The 10,000-nt window shown below is 41.6% G+C and overlaps 1 protein-coding gene across 2 annotated transcripts in view; it reads left to right on the forward strand.

The window, feature by feature from the left end:
• Positions 1-9,941: 9,941 nt before the first annotated feature.
• LOC118767567 overlaps positions 9,942-10,000 on the forward strand; it is a 3,125-nt gene continuing 3,066 nt past the window's right edge. For both annotated transcript variants that reach the window (XM_036512335.1, XM_036512336.1), the window contains exon 1: positions 9,942-10,000. This exon is cut by the window's right edge. The gene's annotated coding sequence lies outside the window, so the exon portion shown is untranslated.

Consider the following 10,000-nt stretch of genomic DNA (forward strand, 5'->3'; position numbering starts at 1 on the left):
TGTGGGTAATAAAGAAATAGGTATTTCGTCTGCCGTTACGTGTGAGTTCAAATTCCACGAGGTCGACTTTACCTTTCATCCTTTCGGGGTCGATAAATTAAGTACCAGTTACGCACTGGGGTCGATGTAATCGACTTAATACCTATGTCTGTCCTTGTTTGTTCCCTCTGTGTTTAGCCCTGGTGGTAATAAAGAAATAGGTATTTCGTCTGCCGTTACGTTGTGAGTTCAAATTCCGCCGAGGTCGACTTTACCTTTCATCCTTTCGGGGTCGATAAATTAAGTACCAGTTACGCACTGGGGTCGATGTAATCGACTTAATACCTATGTCTGTCCTTGTTTGACCCCTCTATGTTTAGCCCCTTGTGGGTAATAAAGAAATAAGTATATAGGTTATCAGAGTGAGACACAGTCCACCTGGCTGTATGTAGGTACCACAGTGAAGTACTGTTCAACTGGCAGTATTTGAGTACCAGACTGAAGTAGATTGTAGCAGTAATTCGAAACTGAATCCCTGGATAGGTAGTCAGACATCATGAGTAACACCATAGTTTCATACGATTGCTCCATTAACCAACTAATCAGTGAGAAGTGATGGCATGGACAGATTTTCTCGATCAATTTAGAATTTGAATTCCAGTCCCCTCTAAAAATCGTTTGGCATGCATTTTACAAGCCAGATTGTTGTTGTTGTTTGTTCCTTCTCGAGCCATGCCTGGCTCATAGGGGCCGGTTTCCTGGTTTCTTGGCATATGCATTCCCCCACCTTGACGGGACGCCGGTCCGTCGCAGATCAGCTGCAAGGTGCAGGAGGAAAGAGTGAGAGAAAGTTGTGGCGAAAGAGTCAGCAGAAGTCCACCACTACCTTCTGCCGGAGCCGCGTGGAGCTTAGGTGTTTCGCTCATAAACACACACATCGCCCGGTCTGAGATTCGAACCCGCGATCCCTCGACCACGAGTCCGCTGCTCTAACCAGTAGACCATGTGCCTCCACACCTACTAGCCAGATGACCCAGCAAAACAGCTATGATAAATGATGCAGATGGATAACAGGAACTTCCATCACCACAGATATATACCTATTTCTTTACTACCCACAAGGGGCTAAACACAGAGGGGACAAACAAGGACAGACAAATGGATTAAGTCGATTACATCGACCCCAGTGCATGACTGGTGCTTAATTTATCGACCCCGAAAGGATGAAAGGCAAAGTCGACCTCGGCGGAATTTGAACTCAGAACGTAGCAGCAGACGAAATACCTATTTCTTTACTATCCACAAGGGGCTAAACACAGAGGGGACAAACAAGGACAGACAAATGGATTAATTCGATTACATCGACCCCAGTGCATGACTGGTGCTTAATTTATCGACCCCGAAAGGATGAGAGGCAAAGTCGACCTCGGCGGAATTTGAACACAGAACGTAGCAGCAGACGAAATACCGCATAGCATTTCACCCGGCGTGCTAACGATTCTACCAGCTTGCCGCCTTACCATTAGTTCCCAGTTATGTTAGGCAAGCCGCATGTTGTCATATCAGTAGCTTGCCATAGACTTTAAGCAGTATTTCTCTCCAAGTATGTAATCATTGCTGTTGTTATTAGTAAAAGGCCAACTTACTTTGTCTTTATGTGCAATAATAAAACCTCGTGTTACATGTTCATGGGTGTTGTTTGGTTAATTCTCTATGCAGCCCAAGAAACATTTACAGTCACCACCACTGACCAGCCCCTAGAGACTGCAACAAGATTATATCAGAGAGAGGAATGACCCACCAAGTTTTATATAGGTAAAAGGATAAAGACCCCCTTCGGTCATCAATGACCATGGGATTGCACCTAGAAAGTCCCCCTCCAAGGCACAAGTCCAAGCAAGGTTGTTTATGAAAGATCAGCAGTCGCCCATGCATGCCAGCCTCTCCTGTCCATGCCACTCATGTTATCCAACGGAAAGGCAAAGGAACTGATACAGCAACTCATTTCCACAGATGAGTGAACTGGAGCAACGCGAAATAAAGTGTCTTGCTCAAGAACATAACACACAGCCCAGCCCAGGAATCGAACTTACTACCTCATGATTTTGCGTTGCTGTTATGTTCTGAGTTCAAATTCCACCAAGGTCAACCTTGCCTTTCATCCTCTCAGGGTCAATTAAATAAGTACCAGTTACACACTGGGGTCGGTGTAATCGACTGCACCTGTTTGTCTTTGTTTGTCCTCTCTGTGTTTAGCCCCTTGTGGGTAGTAAAGAAATAGATATTTTGCGTTGCTGTTATGTTCTGAGTTCAAACTCCGCCAAGGTCGACGTTGCCTTTCATCCTATTGGGGTCAATTAAATAAGTACCAGTTACACACTGGGGTCCATGTAATCAACTTAATCCCTTTGTCTGTCCTTGTTTGTCCCCTCTATGTTTAGCCTCCTCCCTACCTGTGGGCAATAGGGTAATAAAGAAATAAATATCTGTAGCGTAATATATGACTTTCTAATTAAGGACAAATTAGTCACCAATTGAGTAATTAATTAGCTTAGATAAAATACTGACAAATGAGCAGAAAGATAAGTATAGGTAGGTACCACAGTGAAGTACATTCCATCTAGTTGTACGCAAGTACCGGAGTATAATTCCATCTAGCTGTAAGTAGGTACCACCATGGAGCCAGATCCTCTTTGCTATAAGTGTGTTTTAGATAAATGTCCATATCAGGCTGTGTGGGTAAGAAGCTTGCTTTCTATCTGCATGTATCAGGGTTCAGTTCTGCTGCATGGCACTTTGGGCAACTATCTTCTGCTATAGCTCTTTTCTGATCAAAGCCTTGTAAGTGGATTTAGTGGATGGAAACTGAAAGAAGCCCGTTGTATATATGTTCTATTCTTCTACTTGTTTCCATCATTTGACTGCGGCCATGCAGGAGCATCGTCTTTAGTTGAACAAATCAACATCAGGACTTATTCTTTGTAAGCCTAGTATTTATTCTATCGAACCGCTAAGTTACAGAGATGTAAACACACCAACATCGGTTGTCAAGTGATGGTGGGGGACAAACACAGATATGCAGATATATATATATATATATATATATATATATATATATATATACTTTATTTAAAGCAGCAGAAAATTCAACAAAACCTGTTACTCTGACTTTCACGTTGCCGTTCGCCGGACAGTTTTTGCTAGAATAGAACTGATACGTCAATTACTCTACCACGTATTACTCTACCACTGGTATTTGAGTACTCTTTTTTCCACCTTGTTTCACATTTATGTGTTTACTCCGGTATATATATATATATATATATTATATATATATATATATATATATATATACATTCCCACAGACATGGACATTTACATACACACCTACATACATTCATGTATACACAGATCTCTCTCTCTCTCTCTCTCTATATATATATATATATATACGATGGGCTTCTTTCAATTCCTGTCTACCAAATCCACTCAAAAGGCTTTGGTCAGCCCAAGGCTATAGTAGAAGACACTTGTCCCAAGGTACCACACAGTGGGACTGAACCCAGAACAATGCGGTTGGGAAGTAAGCTTCTTACCAAAAAAGCCATGCCTATTTATGTGTGTCTTTGTGTCTGTGTTTGTTCACAAAGCCATGCCTATTATGTGTGTCTTTGTGTCTGTGTTTGTTCACAAAGCCATGCCTATTTATGTGTGTCTTTGTGTCTGTGTTGTTCACAAAGCCATGCCTATTTATGTGTGTCTTTGTGTCTGTGTTTGTTCACAAAGCCATGCCTATTTATGTGTGTCTTTGTGTCTGTGTTTGTTCACAAAGCCATGCCTATTTATGTGTGTCTTTGTGTCTGTGTTTGTTCACAAAGCCATGCCTATTTATGTGTGTCTTTGTGTCTGTGTTTGTTCACAAAGCCATGCCTATTTATGTGTGTCTTTGTGTCTGTGTTTGTTCACAAAGCCATGCCTATTTATGTGTGTCTTTGTGTCTGTGTTTGTTCACAAAGCCATGCCTATTTATGTGTGTCTTTGTGTCTGTGTTTGTTCTCCCCACCCACCGCCGACCAATAGAATAAGTATTAGGCTTACAAAGAATAAGTCCTGGGGTCGATTCCTTCAACTAAAACCCTTCAGGGTAGTGCTCCAGCATGGCTGCAGTCGAATGACTGAAACAAATAAAAGAAAAAAAAGAATAGGATAATGAAAATTTTTTGGTTCTTATTTACATTATTTAAGCAGAGTAAAATAAATTATCTTTCTGCTCATTTGTCAGTATTTTATCTAAGCTAATTAATAACTCAGTCGGTGACTAATTTGTCCTTAATTAGAAAGTCATATATTACACTACAGATATTTATTTCTTTATTACCCTATTGCCCACAGGAGGGGAGGAGGCTAAACATAGAGGGGACAAACAAGGACAGACAAAGGGATTAAGTTGATTACACCGACCCCAGTGTGTAACTGGTACTTATTTAATCGACTCCCGAGAGGATGAAAGGCAAGGTCGACCTTGGCAGAGTTTGAACTCAGAACATAACAGCAACGCAAAATATCTATTTCTTTACTACCCACAAGGGGCTAAACACAAAGAGGACAAACAAGGACAGACAAACAGATGAAGTCAATTATATCGACCCCAGTGTGTAACTGGTACTTATTTAATTGACCCCCGAGAGGATGAAAGACAAGGTCGACCTTGGCGGAATTGAACTCAGAACATAACAGCAACGCAAAATATCTATTTCTTATAGCCACAAGGGGCTAAACACAAAGAGGAAAAACAGATGAAGTCAAATTATACGACCCCAGGTGTAACTGGTACTTATTTAATCGACCCCGAAAGGATGAAAGGCAAGGTCAACCTTGGCTGAATTGGAACTCAGAACATAACAGCAATGCAAAATACCTATTTCTTACTACCACACGGGGCTAAAACACAACGAGGACAACCAAGACAGACAAAAGATGCAGTCGATTACACCGACCCAAGTGTGTAACTGGTACTTATTTTCCCCGAGATGATGAAAGGCAAGGTCGACCTTGGCGGAATTTGAATCAGAACATAACAGCAACGCCAAAATATCTATTCTTTACTACCCACAAGGGGCTAAACACAAAGAGGACAAACAAGGACAGACAAACAGATGAAGTCAATTATATCGACCCCAGTGTGTAACTGGTACTTATTTAATTGACCCCCGAGAGGATGAAAGGCAAGGTCGACCTTGGCGGAATTTGAACTCAGAACATAACAGCAACGCAAAATATCTATTTCTTTACTACTCACAAGGGGCTAAACACAAAGAGGACAAACAGATGAAGTCAATTATATCGACCCCAGTGTGTAACTGGTACTTATTTATTCGACCCCGAAAGGATGAAAGGCAAGGTCGACCTTGGCGGAATTTGAACTCAGAACATAACAGCAATGCAAAATACCTATTTCTTTACTAGCCACAAGGGGCTAAACACAAAGAGGATAAACAGATGAAGTCAATTATATCGACCCCAGTGTGTAACTGGTACTTATTTAATCGACCCCCGAGAGGATGAAAGGCAAGGTCGACCTTGGCGGAATTTGAACTCAGAACATAACAGCAATGCAAAATACCTATTTCTTTACTACCCACAAGGGGCTAAACACAAAGAGGACAAACCAAGACAGACAAACAGATGCAGTCGATTACACCGACCCCAGTGTGTAACTGGTACTTATTTTATCGACCCCCGAGAGGATGAAAGGCAAGGTCGACCTTGGCGGAATTTGAACTCAGAACATAACAGCAACGCAAAATACCTATTTCTTTACTACCCACAAAGGGCTAAACACAAAGAGGACAAACAAGGACAGACAAACAGATGAAGTCAATTATATCGACCCCAGTGTGTAACTGGTACTTATTTTATCGACCTCCAAGAGGATGAAAGGCAAAGTCGACCTCGGTGGAATTTGAACTCAGAATGTAACGGCAGATGAAATACCGCTAAGTATTTCACCCAGCGTGCTAACGACTCTGCCAGTTCACCACCCCACAGATAATGACCAACTTTGCCCAGTCTGTGTCTCCATGTGTGTTTTTTTTTTTTTTTTTACCTTTCTTCCTTCAGTTTCAGACATTAGACAATGACCATGCTGGGGCAGTGCCTCGAAGAATTTTTACTCCAACAAATCAAACCCAGTATTTCATTGTATATTTTTTTTCCCGTTTGTTTGTTTTAAGCCTGATATTTATTTTGTTACTGGGAAATAAACAAACCAACACCGGTTATCAAGCGGTGGGAGCAGGGGATAAACACAGACACAATCATATGCACACACACACATACATGCACATGCACACACACGCACCACCAGCAAAAATATTTTTTCCTTTGTCTTCCCTTCTTGGGATCTTTCCTTCTCCTTGTTTCCGACGAAGAGCTCCGCTCGAAACGTTAAACCCTCCTTCCCTTCTTTCCTGAGCGTCAAATAATACTTTAATTGTTCCATGTCCTCGCGTTGTTGTTTTTTTCTGTGTTTTCTTGTTTGGATTAACTATATATATATATATACGCAAAGGGCTTCATTCAGTTTCTATTTACCAGATCCATTCACAAGGCTTTGGTCAGCCTGGGGCTATACCAGAAGACATCTGTGCTTGATGCAACACAGTGGGACTGAACCCAGGACCTTGTGGTTGAGAGGCAAACTTCTTCCAACTCAGTCATACCTGCACCTATAGCTCACCTAAATTTCATACATGCATATATGCATACATATATACATGCACACATACATACATACACACAAATACACACATGCATACATATATACATACACACATATATACACATATAAACATGCATACATGCATATACACACACATATATACATACATACATACACATACATGCACACATACATACATGCATATATACATACACACACATACACACATGCATACATATATACATACACACATACATATATACACATATAAACATGCATACATACATATACACACACATATATATATCCATACACACACATGTATACATACATACACAAATACATACATACATTCATACACATACACACATGCATACATATATATATACATACATACATGCATACACATGCATACATATATACATACACATACATAATGTATACATACATATACACACACACACATACATACATACATACACACATTTATACACACACACACACCACACACACATACTAAGAGAGAGAGAGAGACAGAGACAGAAAGAGAATAAGCAAAAAAATACTTTAACCAAGTCGTTTAACCCCAGGTCAGCTCCGAACCAGCAGAGGCCTTCCAATCCTGATAATTCCATGTTTATTTAAGCAAAAACTAACGTCATCTAAAACTACACTAAACAATGTCCTCATCATTTTTCTAAGAACTCCTAAGTGATTTTGATGCTCTTTCTAGGCCAAATGACCACATAAAGGCTATTTTCTTTTCAATTTGTGTTCAAATAAATACAGAAATACATATACTTCCCACTCGTGGTGTTCATGATGGAGTTAAATCAACAGTTTTTACACGCCGAGACTATCTAAGGTTACATTAACCAATGTGTTCATCATTCTTCTTAAGGTTGTAAGATCTGAATTTGTAGTAGATTTGGTTGCTATTTCTAGCAGTTCAAACGACTACATAAAAGCTACATCTATTTTATTCAAATGTTAACCTACTTTCCACTTGTGATGGAGGTGGTGCTGGTGGTTTTTACTCGCCAATTCCTACAGGCAAAGAACGTCTAAGACAGCATTAACCATGTGGGGTCCGGGGACGGCACACGGAAGGGCCCGGCCCGGGCGGCACACACTCTAGCTACGCCAGTGTTCACAGCCTGAAATCTTAAGAAAATAGGCGAGCACATTGGTTAATGTTGTCTTAGATGTTCTTTGCCTGTAGGAATTGGTGACTAAAGATCACCGCCGCCGCCACCACAATTAGTAAGTAAATATATAAGACAGCGTGGAGGCACAATGGCCCAGTGGTTAGGGCAGCGAACTCGCGGTCATAGGATCGCGGTTTCGATTCCCAGACCGGGCGTTGTGAGTGTTTATTGAGCGAAAACACCTAAAGCTCCACGAGGCTCCGGCAGGGGATGGTGGTGATCCCTGCTGTACTCTTTCACCACAACTTCTCTCACTCTTACTTCCTCTTTCTGTTGTACCTGTTATTCAAAGGGCCGGCCTTGTCACTTTCTGTGTCACGCTGAATATCCCCGAGAACTACGTTAAGGGTACACGTGTCTGTGGAGTGCTCAGCCACTTACACGTTAATTTCACGAGCAGGCTGTTCCGTTGATTCGGTTCAACCGGAACCCTCGTCGTCGTAACCGACGGAGTGCTTCCATCCATATAAGACAGCATTAACCAATCTGCTCGCCCATTTTCCTAAGATGGCAGGTCGTGAATTTGTGTGTGATTTTGTTGCTATTTCTAACAGTTCGAGCGACTACGTACAAGCTTTTTCCTTGTCGACTTGTGTTCTAATAAATATTTACTTACTAATTGTGGTGGAGAAAGGCAGTGGTCTTTGGTCTTCAGTCACCAATTCTACAGGCAAAGAACGTCTAAGACAACGTTAAACAATGTGAGGCGGCGAGCTGGCAGAATCGTTAGCACGCCGGGCGAAATGCTTAGCGGTATTTCGGCTGCCGTTACGTTCTGAGTTCAAATTCCGCCAAGGTCGACTTTGCCTTTCATCCTTTCGAGGTCGATAAATTAAGTACCAGTTACGCACTGGGGTCGATGTAATCGATTTAATACCTATGTCTGTCCTTGTTTGTTCCCTCTGTGTTTAGCCCCTAGTGGGTAATAAAGAAATAGGTATTTCGGCTGCCGTTACGTTCTGAGTTCAAATTCCACCAAGGTCGACTTTGCCTTTCATCCTTTTGAGGTCGATAAATTAAGTACCAGTTACGAACTGGGGTCGATGTAATCGACTTAATACCTATGTCTGTCCTTGTTTGTCCCCTCTATGTTTAGCCCCTTGTGGGTAATAAAGAAATATGTATTTCGTCTGCCATTACGTTCTGAGTTCAAATTCCGCCAAGGTCGACTTTGCCTTTCATCCTTTCGGGGTCGATTAAATAAGTACCAGTTACACACTGGTGTCGATATAATCGACTTCATCCGTTTGTCTGTCCTTGTTTGTCCCCTCTATGTTTAGCCCCTTGTGGGTAATAAAGAAATATGTATTTCGTCTGCCATTACGTTCTGAGTTCAAATTCCGCCAAGGTCGACTTTGCCTTTCATCCTTTCGAGGTTGATAAATTAAGTACCAGTTACACACTGGGGTCGATGTAATCGACTTAATACCTATGTCTGTCCTTGTCTTTTTCTTCCCCTCTATGTTTAGCCCCTTGTGGTAATAAAGAAATATGTTATTTCGTCTGCCATTACGTCTGAGTTCAAATTCGCCAAGGTCGACTTTGCCTTTCATCCTTTCGGGGTCGATTAAATAAGTACCAGTTACACACTGGTGTCGATATAATCGACTTCATCCGTTTGTCTGTCCTTGTTTGTCCCCTCTATGTTTAGCCCCTTGTGGGTAGTAAAGAAATAGGTATTTAGTTAATAAAAAATCAAACATTAACCAATGTGCTCGCCTATTTTCCTAAGATTGCAGGCTGTGAACACTAGCGTAGCTAGAGTGTGTGCCGCCCCCAGACCCCACAAAAAACACAAGTTGTCTATCTACAGCAATAGCCTACAACAGGATGAAAAGTGCCGCACGGGCCGGGTCGCCCCTACTACCCCCATCAGCTACGCTAGCGGCTGTGAATTCGTGTAAGATTTCGTTGTTATTTCTAGCATTTCAAGCGACTACCTAAAAGCTTCCTTATCAACTTATTCGTATATTTACTTTCCACTTGTTGTGATAGCGGCGGCGGTGGTGGTGTTTGGTTGCCAATTACAACCTTATAATGTTACTTTAATAGTCCTCCTCTCGCGTAGTTGCTGTCATTAAGAACTTCCTGC

Source organism: Octopus sinensis, linkage group LG22 (assembly GCF_006345805.1).
Source record: "Octopus sinensis linkage group LG22, ASM634580v1, whole genome shotgun sequence".
In the NCBI taxonomy this organism is placed as follows: domain Eukaryota; kingdom Metazoa; phylum Mollusca; class Cephalopoda; order Octopoda; family Octopodidae; genus Octopus; species Octopus sinensis.